Raw genomic sequence first — 22,072 nt, 5'->3', positions numbered from 1 at the left:
GTTTTTACAAAATTAAAAACAATATTCACTGACTAGTAGTCAGCTGGAGCTTCGATTTCAAAGTTAAAACTGTTACAGAGGTGCTATATTTTATAAAATCGTATGCTATCCCAAGGACGTATAACTAACATAATATACGTCCTTGGCTATCCCCAAAAAGATTTGAAAATTTAGACTAAAATTCCTGCATTCTGAGCATACCTGAGAGTTATTTAGATGCTTGGGAAAATGTTAATTTTGTCTTATTTTTGTTGTTGACTTCAATCACATTGATTTTTTTTTTTAAATGAGAATCCGTAGTCCTGGCAAGGCTAATCTATATTATATTTTTTTCTGGGAAGGTGTCTTTTGTAAGACAACTAAGGAAGTCTGTTCTTGAATATATGTAAATAATACACAGGCAAGTGCCTGTGAAATAATAGGTGAAATATTATAATTTTATTTCAAAAATAATCGAATTTATTAAATATCTTGATCGATTTATTTGCGTACGTACTTAGTGACAAATGACCCCCTTTTTTCTCATATAAGACTTGTACACGTATTTCAAACATGTTGTCAAGCTATGTCGTTTTATTTTCTCTTATTTGTTAACTGTTCAGTAATCAGTAAACTAAAATCCTTTTGAACTATAAAAGATATTTTTAAAAATTATTTGTGGTCGACAATATTCTACTTTCGTTATTGACCTTCATTCTCTGGACACCACGTGGTCGTGGGCTTTGAAATGTGAACTTCAAAAGGTGCTGTTTTCCAGATTCTTGACAACATTATATATATTATACTTTCTTTTATTTGACTGATATATTAATTTCCATAACATGCTATTGTCATCTTTGGCTTATTCCTTCTCTTGAAGCAAAAACCAAACAGGGTCATAATGTCCATCGGAACGTCTCTCTTTTTATCCTTGCAAACATTACAATACTTACCGACTTTAAATAGACGACCAATCAGCGGACTGCATTTACGTGAACTATATTTAGTCAAAGGTAAACACTGATTTACATCCTTGTTTATCGCGACTTTAATCGTGGAAGCTGATGCATTGAACAATTATTTTTTAATATTAACCTGATTATCTTTTTTATCTTATTATTTTTTTTTACTCATGCAAAAATAGCCGGCGGGAAAAGGACAATAACCGGCGAAAATCGCCGGCTGCCGGCTTCTAACGACATCACTAGCTAAACTGGACCCCTGTTGTGTTCACTATCGCTACACTGACCTTCGGTGCGAAGCTATAGATAGAACGGCGGACCAGTTTAATCAGTCATCACTGCCTTGTGTCATAATTTCATAGATTTCTATTCACTTAAACTAAAGTTATAGTGCGAAAACCAAGAAAATGCTTATTTGGGCCCTTTTTGGCCCCTAATTCCTAAAATGTTGGGACCAAAACTCCCAAAATCAATCCCAACCTTCCTTTTGTGGTCATAAACCTTGTGTTAAAATTTCATTGATTTCTATTCACTTTTACTAAAGTAATAGTGCGAAAACTAAAAGTATTCGGACGACGACACAGACGACGACGACGACGCCAACGTGATAGCAATATACGACCAAAAAATTAAAATGTTTGCGGTCGTATAAAAAGAGTAAAATATGATAATTCAATTCATCATCATCAAAGTATTGGTGTTTGCCAGTGGCAAGTATTTCATGCACGTGTAGATTTAACCATCAATCTATTTATGTGCTCTTTATAATAAGATTCGTGAAACAACGACACAAAGACATTTAAATATACACTCATTACTTTATAAATACAAAAGTACATTAATGTTTTATAGATTGAAGTGGAAATTCAATTTAATTGAAAATTTAACGTACATATGTAGCACTCAGAAACGTGTCCGATTCCCCCAAAACGTGTCCACGTGACGTCAATGATCTGATAAACAAGTCAAATTGCACGGGCGCCAAAATGTGTTCTGTTAATCAACGTGTAATTGTGTCTTTTTAAAGCACAGAAACCACTTTTGAGGGAAGCCGGTAGTGCAATACCCTCATAGACATACATTTTGTAAAAGACATTTAGGCATCACCGGATAATATTAGAACAAAAGAATTTACTCACTATTAAACGATGATTTAAACTTTACAAAACTTAATAAATGCAATGTTTATGGGTTTTTTTTTCTAAATACGCATGACATATTTGCCACTGGACATTACGCAATCCATAGTTAATTATGTGTTGTAAACTTCGCCTGCATTTATGCTTGTTATGAATAACCTGTGTTGAACAAACTAATGCTTATAAATGACATGCAGTGAAGCACCGGGTAAACAATTACAATATAAAATGTATTAGGTTTCTTAATTGTGAAGTACATGTACCTCTTTCTGAACTTTATTATAATACTAATCATATTGATAAAAAAAATCATAAAATCGCTTTTTTTGGATATAAACCAGGGGTCTGTGTCTTCAAGCAGAAGTAAGTGTGCACAGTGTAGCATATATTGGACATTTGTCTGTACGGATTATTAAACCTTTCCTCTAGATTTTTTTGGAAGCTGCTTGACTTTTTTTTATAATCCAACCGAACAATACGGGTTTTATCGTATCCCCGCCGCAGTGTATCCCAAACTCTGTCTGACCGACAAAATGTCAGACAAAAAATCATTCGGTCAGACAGAACTTTTAAGATTTTTTTTAATATATGTAGTAGAAAAGTTCAATTTTTTCTTTCGGTCAGACAAACCCTAAAATGTTTCGTACAGACTATCCAACACCATTAATATTGAATTGCGGTAAACGTTTTCTACTTAAGGGCATACGATACAGTTACAGGGAAGGTAATGACGTTGCTAACGTAAAATGTTATTTTCGCGACGTCAAACTATGACATATCGGGAAAAGATGCATTTTTCGACTGATTTTTATCATTCAAACTGATTTAATTTGAAAACGAGTGCATGGACCCCTATTTTTTAAAACAGCAATTTGTTTCATTTTGCAAGGAGATTATGTGACCCAAATTTTATAAAACTGTAAATAGCGCAATTTTTTTAATTTTGATAAACATGCTGCAAAAAATGACGTTTTTTCCTCTATTCATGAACATTTGATAAATAAAGAGTTATTTCGGAATAAAAATTACATAATTTTCAATGATACTTATAAAATGCAGAAATTACCGATTATTTAACAAAAAACAATTTGTGTTTATCTTTTAAAGCAAAAAAGTTACGTCGTTCTTTCGAAAAAGAAAATACGGACACAAATCTGAATTTTGAGCAAATATACAAAATTTCGACCTCATTTTACTCAAAAAGTAGCACATGAAGGTGTATTTTTTATGACATATTTGATTTAATCAGGTAAAAAATAGCCTATATGCAAATTTTCATCAACTTGTAAATACAGGTTCAAAACTGTATCGTATGCCCTTAACCCTTTACTCTATGGATATTTTTTTTTTAAATACTTGATTCGCATAGGATTTTTTTCAGTAAAAAAAATCATCAGGTTTAAAGTGTTAATGCATTGTGAAAACTAATATTTCATCAATGAAATTCAAGTCAGATATTCTCATGAATCTCCTTTTCATATTGGATACATTTTTTTTTAAATCTGATGCAGACATTTTGGAGACATAGTGTTTCTACTGAGGTACTACACAGGCGTCAAAAGGCGTCATTATGGAGTAAAGGGGGTGGCGTCAAAAGGCGTCATTATGGAGGAAAGGGTTAATTAACAGAGTATTATTGGGGGTATATACAAGTTTTTGGGGGTATATACGAGTTTTTGAAAAATTCTGGCGTTTTTAACTGTACACATTCTAAAATTATCGGACACGTTTTGGGAATGTGTAACAATAAAGAAAAATTGTTATTGTCCTATAATATTATTCAGTAGTTGTCGTTATTGATGTGGTTCAAAAGTGTTTCTCGTTTCTCGTTTTTATAAAGATTTAATAGACCTTCGGTTTTCCCGTTTGAATGGTTTCACACTAGTAATGTTTTGGGGATCCAGTAGTTGTCGTCTGTTTATGTGGTTTATAAGTGTTTCTTGTTTTTGTATAGATTAGACCGTTGGTTTTCCCGTTACACTAGTCATTTGTTGGGCCCTTTATAGCTTACTGTGCGGTGTGAGCCAAGGGTGTTGAAGAACGTACTTTGACCTATTATGGTTTACTTTTACAAATTGCGACTTATATTAACAGGCGATTTTTCTCAATGGCACTTATACCACATCTTATATATAAATACATCACTGAGCCCCCCCCCCCCCCCCCCTCCAAATTACTTGTTAGTGATGGCTGCCTAGAGTGGTTTCACCAGGCCAAAAATGCATCGGATTGAAACAACATACTGGTTCTGTGGAAACTGTCAATCAAATTAAAATTAAAACAATGTATAAAATATTGTAAAAAAAAGTTTTCATTGGAGTGCATTTACGTAACATTAACACAATGTAACCTAGACATAAATATCATTGTTACATTCGTGAGTAAGCATGCAGTTCCTTAGTCAACTCTAGGCCTGCATTCCGGCAGTTAGCCTAAACTTCATTGTAACAATAACTTTAAATTATGACTGTTACATTAATTTCAATGTAACCATAGCCAGTACCAAAACAAAAATAGAAACTTAAGTATTTTATAGACATCCTCCTTTACAAAACAAAAATAGGAAGACTGTGGGATGATTGATACCACAACAAATGCACAATGAGAGAATCCATATATCGCATTGCCCAGATCGCATCTATAGTATGCTAACAAAAATATTTAAAAAAAACCCGAAGTAACAAAAATGTTAGTGTAAAAACATTTCAAAGAGATCACTTATAGTAAACTTTGAAAGATTCAAATAAACATAATTGTATTATATGGGCTATTTAAAAAAAAATGATGCCAAAGTGTGACAAACATGGTAAAAAATAAAGTCATTGCTAATCTTTTTTCTATCATTCAAGTTTACAAAACTACCAAGGGTTAATGCAAAATAATAAAAACAAAAATTTTAACAACATTTTACTCATAAGAATTCATCACTTTTCAAAGGAAACAACAAAATGATAATATCAACTGACAAACATAAATAAGAATATAAATATCAATGTAATTTTTTTGTTTGTTGCAATAAAGGTACTAAATGATTTTCCTGCATTTTTTTTTTACTTATAAACAGTTTTTTTTTTAAATATGTAAATTTCACCAATTTTTAGTGTAATCTTTAATATCTTATTTCAAAAGTTTTTATATCTCTTTGCAAAAGCTTTAATTTTATATAAAAAGTATAAGGAAGCAAACATATATGATCTAATTACATCCTCTGAAAATTTCACAACAATTGCTTCAGTCAATTCTAAGTTTTCTTCATTTAAAAAATACAAACATGTGTTTTTTATCCTTTTGTTACACTCCTGACATATTTTTTCAGTAACTGTAAGACTGTTTTTTAATGGAATGTTTAGAAAATCAGTAATGATATCTATTTTAAATTTACAATCTCACAAATAAATAAATTTATTAGATATTTGATTACATATTTTTTTTAATTTCTGAGCAAAAAGCAAACTTTTAACATGTTTAATGAGAATTACACTTTAATTTTTAAGAATCTTTGGTAAATAGTGTGCAGAAAAATAACTTTTACCAGACAGATTGGCTTTCTGCCATTACATTGTAAAGATGTTGCAATTATTTTAATAAAGAATCCTGTTGAATTTTGTTATAGATAAGCTACATCAGAAACTTGTCAGGAGTGTAACAAATGTTACACTCCTGACCATAATTTATTGCTACCATATTTTAACCTGAAACTGACCTGAAATCATGACTAGAGTCTTTATATTTCACATATTAATTTAGTGCAAATTAAGAACAGGTTAAAAAAAATTATATACTTCTTACATATTTACAAATTTTGCTAATTGTCTATTTAAAAAAAAAGATGGCTTTCCTTTAAACCTTGTTCAGTCTCTTGTTTGATACTATATATATGCTGTTTTTATGTCAGATAATGTATTATGATAAGTTTGTTCGTACTACCAAAGATGATAGCAGTATGTGCTCTGTATATTAAAAATTGTCCAAAAATGTACCCAAAAATGTCAGGAGTGTAACGCTTTAAAATGTTTAAGTGTAACATTCATGTTATTTTTTATAGAAACAATGTTGTTATTATTGGTTTTCTTTTCAGGAATTTGAGTGTGAACACCATCTGTTGCATATTTTCAGTAACAAACATGCCATTATTATGGCCTTTATTGCTTGTTTATGCTCAATACTTGTATGTCAGGACTGTAACACATTTAAACAAGCTAGTTCAATTGCAATTTTAGTTCAAAAATTTCAAAAGTAATGATGTAGACTTGTATTCTGTGTTAAGCTGAGGTGTAGTAATGTCATTTTATAATAATTGTCAGCTTGTATTTCTTCCAATAACTTACCTTTGCTAATAAGATTGAAATAAGGCATTTTTTTGTGTTACACTCCTGACATTGAAGTATTGAGCATACAAAAGCAATGAAGGCTATGGAACGCCATGACTGTCTTCTGATGTTGATTGTTTAATATGTTCGGTGCTTTATGCATTATGTTCAGTAGTATGTATATTATGTTCAGTAGTTATTACATTATGTTCAGTAGTTATTACATTATGTTTAGTAGTTTTTACATTATATTCGGTGCTTTGGTTATTATGTTCAGTAGTTTCATTATTATATGCAGTGGTATTTAAATTATGTTCTCTACTTCTGAAGGCTATGGAACGCCATGACTGTCTTCTGATGTTGATTGTTTAATATGTTCGGTGCTTTATGCATTATGTTCAGTAGTATGTATATTATGTTCAGTAGTTATTACATTATGTTCAGTAGTTATTACATTATGTTTAGTAGTTTTTACATTATATTCGGTGCTTTGGTTATTATGTTCAGTAGTTTCATTATTATATGCAGTGGTATTTAAATTATGTTCTCTACTTCTGACGTTATATTCAGTACATTTTTCATTATGTTCAGTACTTTCGACATTATGTTCAGTAGATTCAATATTATTTGCAGTACATTATGTAATACCTTCAGTAGTCCCGCTTTCTTTATATTCAGTAGATTATTCATTATGTTCAATAAAAGCATCTGTATTATATTCGGTTCGTTCAACTTTATGTTCAGTGGTTGTATCATTATGATGATGCAGTAAAAGTCGAGAAGTCAATAACGGAAATTGTCGAGAAAAAAAAACGAACGCGGATATTTTTGACGGACGTTTTATTCATGAACACCCAGGGGCGGATCCAGCCATTTCAAAAAAGGGGGAGGGGGGTTCCTAACCCAGGACAAATGGGGGGGGGTTCCAACTACATGTCCCCATTCAACCCCCGGAACCCCCCCTCTGGATCCGCGCCTGAACACCTTTACGTGATTAAATGAAAATGAAAGAAATGGAAGCAGTTTTAAATCGGTGTGGTTTACGTTTCCAATTTGGCATTTTTCACCAGGAAAAATAACTCCTGACTTAATTTATAAGTTGTCGCTACAAGATTTCGCATATTTAGGTATGAACGACTGGAGAAAAATAATCGAATTAAGAATAGCTTGTGTTCATTTAAGCAGCAATATTTTGACTAAGAGTAATAACAAGTTTTTCATTCCCAAAGAAGCACTGGAATCCCTGCTTGAAATCGATTTAACTGTTTTAAAAATATTCCCTGTGGACTACCCCCCCCCCCCCTTTTTGTGCTCTCTATTTTCAACCCTCGAATTAAGCTTTCCGATCTAATAAAATTAAAACCTTGCTTTCTAACCAATCTGTTCATGCACCGGACCGGCAACTTTCTTTATTTAATACAAAAATCTAGAGTGCCGTTTCACACATGCATGCTATTTGCTTGGAGTATACGCCCGCAAAGAAAGAAATAGCCTAAGTCCGAAGGCACAAATAAGAAAAAGTTTTTGGCAAAGGGTGCCGGGGTAATACTCTCTGTGTTCAAAATATACATGAAATATTTGCCACTGCCCTTTTTTGTTTTTATGAATTCTAATCCTGAGTTTTCTAACTGTTACATGCCAAGAAATCAGAGCTAAAAATTCCGGTCGACCCCCTACGGCACCCATTAGTATTTAAAGATTTGATTTCATTCAACAAATTAAATTAGGACCTTCATGTACGTGTCATTTAGAACACAGCTATATACCAAATGGTCAATATTAATCATACATGTAATTTGCTCTATGGGATGTTTGCAGAATTTCAACGGAGGCAATTTCTTGGCATGATCAATTGTGTGTTTACCCTCCCCCTTTCTCCTTTGATATAAAGCGTTCCAATGAATAACAAAATAAAAAGAGACAATTACGCTAGAGACTTCTCATGTTTTTACCGGTTAAAGGTGTTGGGTGCTTTGCGGCTCCTCATTTCTTACCCATGAAAACTTAAAATCTTTTTTACCCCTTCTAAATTTAAGCCAATTAAGAAAAAATATCCCCTTCTACAGTAATCCGAAAAAAGGCGACAATAGGAATACATATAAATCTTGTAAATGATCAAAATGTGTCTGTGTATTTGGTTTTGGTTTGTACCACTAAAGGGCAGTGTCTTGCCTGAATAAAAGCTGCTTGATAGTGAAGACGTACCCTTACTCTCAATCTCCGGCGCAGAGTTCATATCCGTTCCATACATGCTCCGCAATACTGCACTTAATATGACCTCTGCCATACATTGTCCGACCCCATGAGGAAATTTCCTCATGGCCGACAAGCATTCGGTATTCTCTGCAAAGTCCCTTGCGTGATACACAACCTAGCGAGGACTGTCGAAATTTTTTATGCGGAAGGTTAGGAGTAATCAGGTAAAGTGGCGATGGCGGAAATTATGAGAATCATCTTATCGCTTCATCTCCTTCAACTAGGATTGTCGCCAAATTGAAGATTTAAAATTACTTTGACGAAACGTGCATATGATGCAAACACAAAATTTCAATCCTGGTAACTATGAGGAGTATATTTGAAGCAAAAAAAGAAGAAATTTTATGAATTTTGCCGACAGGCTACATGTACGGCAAATTATCTTGAGTATTTCAAGTTTTTTATCACTCGGTTAGCACTTTTGATCCTGGTCCTTGATGGTAGTTGTCCACTTAGCAGCTCTGTAATCCACAGGGGGTTGTTACAATTTGCCGGGTTCATATATACAAAAGAAACCCCCAAAAATCACACTTCATTTTACATGTCATAGAGTGATACTGATAGACATAGAAGCATAGGCGGATCCAGGGGGCTTGCCCTCCCTTTTCTCGAGAAAAAATAGGTTGATTATAAAGGGAATCGCTGAAGCATGACTGGAGTGGGCTCCCGTTAGGTCAGTCAGATACCGCCCCCCCCCTTTTATGAAAAGTTCTCGATCCGCCACTGAGGAGACTAATTATCCAGTTGGAACAAAGTACATGTTAGTGAAAGTCTTATTGAAATAATGATTTGAAACAAAGTTGCAAAGGAGGTTCCACCCTTGTAATTTTTTTCGGTTTTTAAATTGTATAGATAAAAGTAAACAAACAAGCCCAGCAAATTGTAACAAAACCCCTCCCTGTGTTCAAAAGTTTTTGCATAAAGAACAAATTTAGAAATTAAGAAGATCTAAGGTTGGGAAATCTAGAAAAAAGTGCTAGATATTACTACAAGGCCACACTTAAAAATATTTTGGTTTGCCCAAACCCTACATTCAAAGGTTGAGACAGTGGGTAGGTAGGTAGTCATTTTCTTTTTTTTTCCAACAAAAAGAAATTGAAGTATCAGATGTTTATTAATCTTCCTGCCTATCTGATTAAAAAAACAATCTTCCTCAAATCAGGACAATAAAAGATTTTGATTAGGCAGCTATTTTATGGGTAGGTATGATTAGGGCAGGCAAACATATTCTTTTTTTATGGCCCAATGTACATGTATCCATACATTGTACCATTATGAATCCATTAATTTTCCATTAAAAAAAGGTAAATGGCAAATATTAACAAACCTCTGTGATACATGTATAACAGCATAACCCTTTGTCAGAGGGAAAGCCTCTCCTAGCTTGGTGGGGTTGTTCCTATCCTAATAAAAGTTCTTGCTACCAAATGAGAAAAATATATTGCTTTGCTTTTATGAAGCCTATTCTTGTACAAGCATTCTACAGTACATAGACACCTGTATGAAATAATTCTTTCAAATTCTGAATCTTGCAGTATAACACATGACAATGTTTTATTACTCTACTTTTATTCTTGCATTTTGACCCCTTCTCTCTAGTATCATATAATCTTGACTTTTACTGCACATTAACCAATATCTATTATTAATATACATGATTGGGGACTGGGTTTTAAGCTAACAGATACCTTGGTAGCTGTTACACCCAAATTATGTCCTGATACTCTTGGCATTATCAATAATTGATATTGGAGTTGTGTGCATTAAACCAGTGATGAATGTATGTACTGTTAATCAATTGCTATTATTTCAAGTTGAAAAAATTCTGGACCCAATTATCACTGCTAAAAAAATATTGTCTCACTGGCAACAAACACATCTCATATTTTTTATTCAGTAAGCCAACAAAACCTGGAAGCTATATTGAGCTTGAATTTTTCATCTTGTAATACATGCCATATTGAATTCAGAATAAATTGAAAAACCATTGTGAGCACATTTACATACCCCACGTCCCCACATTGTCACTGGACAAACAAAATCTCAACAGATTCCTAAGTTTAGTCATAACTTTACATAAGTCAACTGATAACAATTTTCCTCTTTAAGCATGTTAAGTACTAGAAAAAAAAATTGAATTAGAATTTCTTGTTGATATGCACATCTACCTAGTATGTCCTTGTTGTCTAAAAAGCTGAATAAGATTCTCTTGTGAGTTTTCATAGAATTTGCAATGAAAAACTGTTGCAGAAGTAAATTGAGGCCAATAAGTTCAAAGGGGAATTACTTCTAGAAAAAGAATTGAATCACAATTTCCTGTTGATATGCACATCTATAAAATTTCATGAAGTTCTGTTGTGTGTTTTCAGAGGATTTGTGATGACAAGTTGTTGAAGACCAGGACTGACAGACAGACAGACAAATGCATGGGTCAAAAACATTATCCCCTCTCTGCAAGTTCATTGTGTGGGTCATGAAATAATTGTCATTGTAAGAGGTAATAATACTGAACTTTCTTATGCATCAATACAACCATTTTACCAAGCACAGACATGATGTACATGTATCCAGTTTAAGATGCATTTAACCCATTGCATCTTTTTTTGCAAGACAACTGTTATTACTGTTTTCTTTTTGTTGATGGCAGATCTTTATTTGTAACTGAAGTCTTTAATTTAGAATTTTGTGTTTTTGAATGCTGTCCAATGGACTCATACCCAATATTTCCTTGAATTCATATGCTTAAATCTAGGGGGAAAAGTTAAATCAGTCTTATCTGAACATAACTGAAGTTATGAGTAGTATAAAGCAAAAGGCTTTTTTTGAAGTTTTAAAAATGTTAACAATGTGAAGGATATTTATATTTCATACTTCTTGGCAAAAACTGATAAAATGTATTCTTTATTTCTATTTTAATTGTTAACAACAATATGTTCATGATAGATTTAAGAAGACATACAACATTTCAAAACAACAATTAATAAAATTCATTGTAATTACCGGTAATACATGTATTAAATGCACACAAATTTTCATGTGCAATTAGAATCACTCCAATTCACTCATTGAAACATGAATCATTTTTTTTTATGAGTTCTTAAGTCTTGTTTGTAAGTTCTTTTAAAGTGAGAGTCTATTCCATTTGTGTGTATAATCTATGCAGGCTTGTAATGCTTCTCATGTTTCTAGATAAACCTCCTATGATCAGGTTAACATAATTGTGATCTGAAAATATAATAATTTTTTTTTTTATCTTTGTAATTTCTGGTTTTTATGAAGTTAGGGATATACATGGTATGCCATTGTTTTTCAATCCAGACGTTTAAATGTCAACACTTTATTCAATATCTCAAAGGAGTAGGGGCATAAAAGACCCTTATTTGACTCACATTAATATAACTTCAAATTTTAAAGGCATCTTAATCCTAAACATTTAAAAAATTGTCCAAACTAGACTAAGGAGCTAAAATAATAAAGAAGTATAACTTTAACCAGATGCTCAGCAAGGCACAGCTTTATAAGACCCCAGAGGTCGAATCCTGAACAGTTGGGCAAGTATTGACACAATATTCAAGCTTGATATAGCTCTGAATTTGGATTGTGAATAAATAGTTGACACAAAATAGGTTTCTGACACAGAATGAATGTGGTCTAAAATTGAATTGGAAATTTACCTGTTATTGTCCAATATCCAAAATCAAAATACATTTTTAGATTTAGCATATCAAATAACCCAAAGAATTCAATTTTTGAAGAAATTTAATTAAGTTCCATTTTGAAACTTTTAGACCTCAATGTCGACAAAGGAGTAGGTCCGGTAAGGACCGATTTTGGCCTCAAATTTCAGATTCATCTGACAAAAGATTTTGACCACATTTTAAACACTTAAGTGTCTATTTCATTTGATTCAATTAATTTATGTGAAAAATTTTACTAATTTAGTCATTAAAAACGTTCCGATTCAAGCTTAAATATGACAAATCTACCAAATATGCCGAAAAATGTCACTTTTCAGATGTTTTTTGTCAAAAATGAAAGTGGCCGCATCCGTGTTCATCCTCAACCTTTATATATGTTATGTATTATTATCAAATACAACTTACATTTCAATATTTAGGATGAACACGAATGCGGCCACTTTCGTTTTACACGGAAACCGTCTAAAATTTAACTAAAATGCTAGAATTATGAAGATTTCAGTAATTTATCATGACTTATTGGTGCTAGTATCCGATATATGAGCATTGTATTGTCAAAAACAGCCCATATTTATGTAGCAGAAGCATTCTACTGTCCATTATTTAACTAAAAGTTTACATTTTAACAATTTTGTAAAACTGCTATATTTTGGGGCCAAAAAGGAGTCTTACTGGACCTACTCCTTTGATAACTGGTCCCAAATATCAAAAATCTAAATACATATGGTTAGATTCAGCATATCAAATATATATCCATATATTCAATTTTTGTTTACTTTTGGACCGCGATTTAGACCAGTTTGAAAACTGGGCCCATAATCGAAAATCTAAGTACATGTTTAAGTTCGGCATATCAAAGAACCCCAAGAAATCATTTTTTATTAAAATCAAACTAAGTTTAATTTTGGACCCTTTGGACCTTAATGTATACCAGTTTGAAAAATAGGCCCATAATCGAAAATCTAAGTACATGTTTAAGCTCGGCATATCAAAGAACCCCAAGAATTCAATTTTTGTTGAAATCAAACAAAGTTTAATTTTGGACCCCAATTTGGACCAACTTGAAAACTGGGCCAATAATCAAAAATCTAAGTACATGTTTAGATTCAGCATATCAAATAACCCATATATTTCAATTTTTAATGAAAGTTTAATTTGGGACCCTTTTTGTCCCTTATTCCTAAACTGTTGGGACCAAAACCCCCAAAAATCAATCCCAACCTTCCTTTTGGGGCATGAACCTTGTGTTTAAATTTCATAGATTTCTATTTACTTATATTAAGGTAATTGAGTGAAAACCAAGAAAAATGCTTATTTATGCCCCTTTTTGGCCCCTAATTCCTAATCTTTGAGACCCAAACCCCCAAAATCAATCCCAACCTTCCTTTTGTGGTCATGAACCTTGTGTTTAAATTTTATAGATTTCTATTTACTTATACTCAAGTGATTGAGCGAAAACCAAAATCAACTACTTACAAAATGTACTTGAGCCCCTTTTTGGCCTTTTTTTCAAAAGCAGTTGGGACCAAAACCCCAAAAATCAATCTCAATCTTCCTTTTGTGGTCATGAACCTTGTGTTTAAATTTTATAGATTTCTATTTACTTATACTCAAGTGATTGAGCGAAAACCAAAATCAACTACTTACAAAATGTACTTGAGCCCCTTTTTGGCCTTTTTTTCAAAAGCAGTTGGGACCAAAACCCCAAAAATCAATCTCAACCTTCCTTTTGAGGTCAAGAAACTTATGTTTAAATTTCATAAATTTCTATTCACTTATACTGAAGTTATTTTGAATGAATGAATGAATGAATCTTTATTGCAAAGCATAGACATGCTATGGCAAAATTAACAACATATATTACATAATATAAAACATGAATAGACAACAGAGAACAATAGTAAAATACAATGACATATAAATTAATTTATGAGACTATATGAGATCGAATATTCCATGCAGCTTTTACATAATTACATATTTTGATCATATTGTGCAAAAACAAATGAAAATGCTTATTTAAGCCCCTTTTTGGCCCTAATTCCTAAACCATTGGGACCAAAATCAATCTCAAGCTTGCTGTCCATAGTATGCATATGAACTACATGTACGGACCTGAGGAGTAACAAAAACTTAAATTTTAGAAAATTAGGAACAGTCTTTAAAATCAGGTTAAGAACCAACAAATATGCACCATTTTGTATTTCAATTTCAGTTTCTGCAGTTAAAAGTCTTCCCTGTTGACTATAAGATGGCAATATAAGTCTACTCATAATTGTAAACAAATGTGTTGAAACAACAATTGGGATCCGAATCAAAAAGTTAAAGTTGTAATATTTGAAGAAAAAACAAAAGACAGATTTTAGATATTTTGATTAAAATGCATTATGTAAGAGTGCATCAGATAATTCATTTTAGCCAAAAATACAATAATATATATAAAAAAAATCAACACCTACTGAAAATATCAATGCATCAATATATAAACAAGTAATATCTTTTCTTTAATGTAAGATGTAGGTTTACTGTTTCGTCCCTGCCAAGGGTACTCATCAGGTGGCAAATTATGGCTACCACTACAGTAATTGTTTATTGAAAACAAATAAGTTACAGCCTTTTTAGAAAATTTGTTAACCAAACTGTAAGTTTATATGACTTTGCAGTGTCTGTGCATTTATATTTATGCTACACATATGGTACATGATTTTGTTTTTCTATCATATGCATTTTGTTTAAAAATCTACAAATAAGTCTGTGCTACTATCTCATTCAGATGGAGAGTAACTTTTACAGGATAAAAATATGTCCAGTTTGGTATATTTTTCTGTTAGTTTAAACACCAACACCAATATGTAGAAAATCGTAGTGAATTCAACACTATAAGAGGTGAATAGCAAAATGTGAAAGCATTCTTTAATATCAATTTTACAGGTATTATATTTTATTTTCTATTTTTTTTTGCATACATGCCAATTAAATGAATTGTGCTTCTTTCTTTTTTTGGAAATAAAAAACAAAAGTCTGTAGGAAAATATACAAGTTATTTTTCCAATTATTATTAAAGAAGCTATTATCCTAAAAATCATTGCTATTTTGTAAAATGATAAAAAAAAAAATGCTTTCATAAGCTTAACTAGCTTACATTTGTTCGTCTGCAGTTGGATTCGAACCAACATACAACAAGTGTATTTCCCTTATTTACAGACTTATATATAATGAACTTTGTTATTATAGAGCATAAATTTTATCTTCAAGGAAAAAAAAAAGCAAGAAGCAACATAGGGCCAAATTAAACTGTCAATTGTTCTTGAACAATTGAGAGGTCTTTCCTTTTGTAATGTAAAATACATGTTCAAACAGACGTAAAATGTATTGAAAAGGTCAAAGTCAACCTTAAAAAGCTCGAAAAAACACTAAAAATCGTTTATATAAGGTTAAAAACACTTAATTCGCTATCTGGGACATGACCTTGACCTTTGACCTTTTGACCTTTGTCAAGGTCATGAGTCCCCAATGCCATTACCGAAAACCCCAAGGGTCTAGGACCTTTGGTTATATAGTAAAACCTGATTTTGTCTTTTCAGAAACCTAAAACAGGGGTTATGCCCCTTAAAAAAAGGTCAAATCTTTTTAGTCAAAATGTAACAAAGTTGCGCCATAATGACCCAAACATTTTCCACTATTTAAAACTTCTGTAAGTATAATCGTTCCTGAGATTATCCCATAACAAGGTGTTAGGTCAAAGGTCAAGGTCAAGATACAAATATGGCCTTGAGGTATTTTACAAAGATACATGAATTGATGATGATTGGTGAAGATCCTAGGTGTCTATGACTTACGGTTTCTGAGTTTTGGTGGTCAACCGACACCGGTTAATTTTCATAGGGGCATAACCCTACCAATGAGTCGTTGAATCTTTTCGATCCAAATGTAACGAAGAACCAGGGTCTGGTCCTGAACAAATTTCACCCTTTGTTTTTTTTCTACCTATTACGGTTACGGTGTTGGAACGATAACAAGGTTTTTGGGTTTCGGAGGGATTACTCCGAACCGACAAAATATTTCGACTCACAGGGTGAGTTCCGGATAGGTATTCATGACACCGATACAAAGTGTGAACATGAAAGCGACACGTCTTACGGTTACGGAGGCTAACTTCGTCAAAGTTTGGCGGAACAAAAAGAATAATAATAATAATAATAATTAAAATGTCAATTGTTCTTGAACAATTGAGAGGTCTTTCCTTTTATAATGTAAAATATATGTTCAAATAGACGTAGAATGTATTGAAAAGCTTTAAAACACACTGAAAATCCTTTAAATAAGGTCAAAAACACATAATTCGCTATATGGGACATGACCTTGACCTTTGACCTTTTGACCTTTGTCAAGGTCATTAGTCCCCAATGTCATTGCTGAAGACCCCATGGGTCTAGGACCTTTGGTTATATAGTAAAAGCTGATTTTGTCTTTTCAGAAACCTAAAACAGGATTTATGCCCCTTAAAAAAAGGTCAAATCTCTTCTGTCAAAATATAACAAAGTTGCGCTGTAATGACCCAAACATTTTCCACTATTTAAAACTTCTGTAAGTATAATGGTTTTTGAGTTGTTCTGATAACAAGGTGTTAGGTCAAAGGTCAAGGTCAACATACACATTTGACCTTGAGGTATTTTTGAAAGTCTCATGAATTGTTGATGAATGGTGAAGATCCTAGGTCTCTACGATTTACGGTTTCTGAGTTTTGGTGGTCCACCGACACCGGTTAATTTTCAAAGGGGCATAACCCTACCAATGAGTCGTTGAATCTTTTCGAATCAAATGTAACGAAGAACCGGGGTCTAGTCCTGAACAAATTTCACCCTTCGTTTTTTTTCTATCTATTACGGTTACGGTGTTGGAACGATAACAAGGTTTTTTGGTTTCGGAGGGATTACTCCGAACCGACAAAATATTTCGACTAACAGGGTGAGTTCCGGATAGGTATTCATGACACCGATACAAAGTGAGAACATGAAAGCGACACGTCTTACGGTTTAGGCTGCTAACTTCGTCAAAGTTTGGCGGAAAAAGAATAATAATAAACAGAAGAAATACAGTAAGGTCTTTCCTTATAGAAAAAGGAAAGACCTTAATAATCAGAAGAAATACAGTAAGGTCTTTCCCTTTAGTAAAAGGAAAGACCTTAATGAGTAAATTGAAGCAAAAACAAAAGATAAAGCAATTAGTGAGTTGCAAAGTAACAAATGGGGGCTTGTGCTTGATCAGCTGTTTGTATAGTTGTATAGCAATCCCAAGTATAAATGAATACTATAATATGCTAGAAATACGGAACCATCTCAATTTCATACTTGGTTTCCTGCAAAAGAATAAAGCAAAATTAAATATTTTTATGGTGTATTTATCTTCATCATGTATATACAAATTAGGTCTATTCTTAATAAACTGGTATAGTTAAAAAAACAAATCCACTTGTTGTATTCAACATATGCATAATTGTTTTTGTCTGATTACTGTATTCCTGTCCATCAACTTCTTCCTCTTCTTCAATTAACAATTTACAACTGTACTCATGGTCATTTGAAGAACTGCAATTTAGATTAATGGTAACTTAAAAATAAAGACAGTATTTTTAAAAGTGTTTAATTACTCCTATAGCTAGATATTGACTCAATTTCTACATACACTGTACATGTATGAACATCTTTTTACAATGTTTACTATGTATGATTTGTATGATCCTGTGTTTGCATGTAAATAGAGTAATGACACAGAAGATGTATATGAATAGCACAACATTTAGAAACTATATAAAACTTCAGTACTATGTAGCGTTATGAGTTTTGTGAATAAAACTTTGACAGTATGTAATGTACTACTTAAGAGAAGTTAATCAGTCTTAAACATTTGTGTTAAACTCTAGTTAAAAAATAGAATTGTCGAATAATTTATAATTTGATTGATATATTTAATTTCATGTTATACTCAGTAGTCTGTCTTTTTACTCCAGATGCCCCTTTAAATCATCTTTTTGTATAACGGTGTCATAACTGCTAAAATGAAAGGAAATTATAGAAGCAGTAGTAATAATGTATGTAGAGTAAGAATTTGGTTAGCTTGCTTGTTTTGTTTGTATATTGTACAATTATTATTAAATTGAAATATAATATACAAGTTTAAATAACTATGCCTATCTATATTGTTTGTAGATGTCAATCTTAATTACAATGATTGAGCTAACATTGCAGGCAAGCCAACCAAAGTCTCATTTTACAAGCAGTAGGAAAATAGCTCTAATGAGAATTATAACCACATTTCTGTTAAGTCATACACATTTAATAAGAGTTTATATAATATATATCATTTTTCATGTTCAGTATAAAGTATACATTTGTACTTATTCAAATATTAATTTGTTTGATTGTCTAGAACTTAAAGTGTTCTTAATTTCAGTGTATTCATTATATTTATTGAATATAATGCACATTTGTACCCATATGGGTTGAAGGCATACATAAATCAACATAGTAATTTTACAATACATCATACAGAAAAAAACAACAAAAGAACCAAACATTATATACATATATGTATCTATCATGCAGTTGTTGAGTCCACCCTCCTCAGTGACCATGACTTTTTAACAAATGAAGCAGCATAATGCATAATTGATGGACAAGAAAGACATTTATAAAACCAATTTATCCAAATTATCCATATTATCTATATCGGAATAGATATTTTTAACTTTTTGCAAAAATTCAAATCTCAAATCTTTATTTTTTGTACATGTAAATAAAAAATGCTCTTCATCATCTATTTTATTTAGACAACAATGTTGACATAAACCATTGTAAACGTTCTTCTCTTTTTATATTTTTGTATCTACCCCTTTCAATTTCCAAAATATGGTCACTCACCCTAAATTTAGTGAATTTTTTCCTTATTTCAAAGTTATTCTCTTTAAGTAAATAAGGCTCAGTTTCATATTTCTTTTTGAATTTACTATAGATAAATAATTTATTATTTTCTGTTAAAGAATTTAATTTTTTAAAGAACAGCTTTTTATAGTTTTCTTGCACAATCTCTTTCATATGTTTATTCATTTTATATTTTTCTTTTATAAAGTCAATATTTTGTATATCAGATATATTTAAATTATTTTCATGAGTTATATTTTTTACAAAGGTATACCAAGAATAGGTTCCTGTTTCATCCAACAGTTTAGCTGTGCAGTATGCATCATATAACAACGGATTAATTTCTGTGTTAGATACTCTTGCCATATATTTTAGTGCTTGAACCTTTACATACATCTATTGGATATTGTCCTAACTCTGCCCTTGATGCAATGTTTACTGCTTTTTTACTTAAACCTAGAATTAATTTGCAAAATTTTAAATTCACCTTTTCAATAAAGCTATTATCAATTGATGTTAGTAAATCAAAATCTTTATGATTATTTATTGCTCTACTCTGAGATCTTAATATTTTTTCATAGTAGTCCATATACCAAATTTCTGAGTTATACATTAAAATGGGTTTTATTAAAGATTCAAACAGTTTTTTATGTATACTTATAGGTATATTTTCTATATTATTCAAATATTTAAACAAACTGAATAGAACTTTTGTGCCTTTTTTTGATAGTTCCATATGTGATGTATGCAATTTACCAGAAGTCTCTATAATATTACCTAAATATTTATATTTTAATACTTTTTCTAATTTATAACCATCCAAAGTAAACTCTGCTTTAGTGTATGGTATGTTTTTTTGTTGAAATACTATCACTTTAGTTTTATTTATGTTGATTGACAACTGCCATTTTTTACAATAGTTACTTAATTTCTCTAATGACTTCTGTAAACCCTCTGCACTTTCAGACAATAAAAGTAAATCATCGGCAAACATAAGACAACTTAATGACATGTTATTGAGATTAACTGGTTTACAGTCACTATCAAAAATTTCAGAAAGGTCATTTATATAAATATTAAAAAGATTTGGGCTGAGGCTGTCACCCTGTTTCAAGCCTCTATCTATAAATACTGAATCAGATATGTTTTCTTTATATTTTACTGAAGCTTCAGTGCATTCATACATATTTTTTAACACTTTATATAATTTATGTCTCATATTATCAGTCTTGATCAATTTATATAGAAGGCCTAGTCTCCAAACTGAGTCAAATGCCTTCTTCAAATCTACAAAACATCCAAATAATTTTTGGTTTTTATTATTTATATATTTATTAATAACTGTTTTTAAAATAAACAAACTATCTGAAGTTCTATTATTCTTTCGGAATCCAAACTGTGCTGGATTCATGTTATCTTCAAAAATTATTATCAACCTGTTATTTATAACAGAATTAAATATCTTACTTAAACAATTCATCAGGGAAATATCCCTATAATTAGCTGGATCAAGTAAGTCTCCGTGTTTAAAAATAGGTATTATATATGATTTATTCCACTGATCTGGAAAAATTGAACTATCTAATATTAGATTAAAGCATTTTGATAATGAAGTTAGCATTACTTGACTACTGTGTTTTATTATTTCATAACAAATTAAGTCTGGGCCAGTACTTTTACCATGCTTTAGTGATTTTATAACATTTTTTATTTCATTTATAAAGGTAGAAATCATAGTTATGTAGTTTAAACAGATTCAAATCAGATATTTTAATAGGGTTATCTTTGTTTTTCATTTAATTTTTGTTCCCTGTTTTCTACCTCTATAGATATTAAATTTTTGAAATTTTCATTTATTTTATCTGGTTCTCCTTGTGTTTTAAAGTGTTTAGCTAGCAGATTAAGATCAAAAAGTGGTGAATCATTTGAGTTTGTTTCTCTTTTATTAATTCCTTTTAAGATATTCCAAAATTCCTTACTCTCTGTAGGAGACAGATTTTTAAGTTTATTTAATGTTTTGTTTATACTGCTTTCTTTTAAATTAATAGGCTTTTTTCAAAAGTTTACTATAATGAAAAAATTTTAATTTCAAGTTTTGGTCAAAGGGAGATAATTTTGACAGCTTACAGTCAAGCAATCCATCATGGTATCATTTGGCCTTTGTAAAAATTCAGGGAATAATTTTTTAGTGTCTGATAATGTCACATTGACATAAACTACATAACTATGATTTCTACCTTTATAAATGAATAATAAAAAAACAGATTCAAATCAATTGGCAAAACTTTCACCAGCTGTTTGTATGAGCCTATGTCCCTATCTATTCTTTCTTTGTGTGCATTTGTTTGCAAAACTAATACATATTAGTGCACAAAGTATTTAAACTACCACATTTGTACCAGAAAAAGATTTACTTTAAAACAAACTATGGTGAATCTAAGAAAGATATAAGTGTTGATTTAGTTATGCATCTACTATCATTTAACAATTTATTACTATCATATTTAATTTGTCGCTTTCTAAACACTTAACTCTCTAGTCCTTGCTAGAAAACAGAATGATATGCGAGTACTTTTACTTTACTTACTTTGTTTTGTCGGTTGTACTTGAGGGTTTGGATAGGGTTAAATGATTAAAGAATAATGCCCTTAAAAAATGAAGATTAGAGAAAAAAGGTGTTAATTTTTTGAAGATTAGAGAAAAAAGGTGTTAATTTTTTGAAGAATAGAGAAAAGGGGTGAAAATTAAATGTTTACAGACCCCCACCCCCCATCCAGGCCCTCGTACTTGCATCCCCTGCTGAACCAA

This window comes from Mytilus galloprovincialis, chromosome 8 (genome assembly GCF_965363235.1).
Source record: "Mytilus galloprovincialis chromosome 8, xbMytGall1.hap1.1, whole genome shotgun sequence".
In the NCBI taxonomy this organism is placed as follows: Eukaryota; Metazoa; Mollusca; class Bivalvia; order Mytilida; family Mytilidae; genus Mytilus; species Mytilus galloprovincialis.
This window is presented reverse-complemented; position numbering follows the sequence as displayed.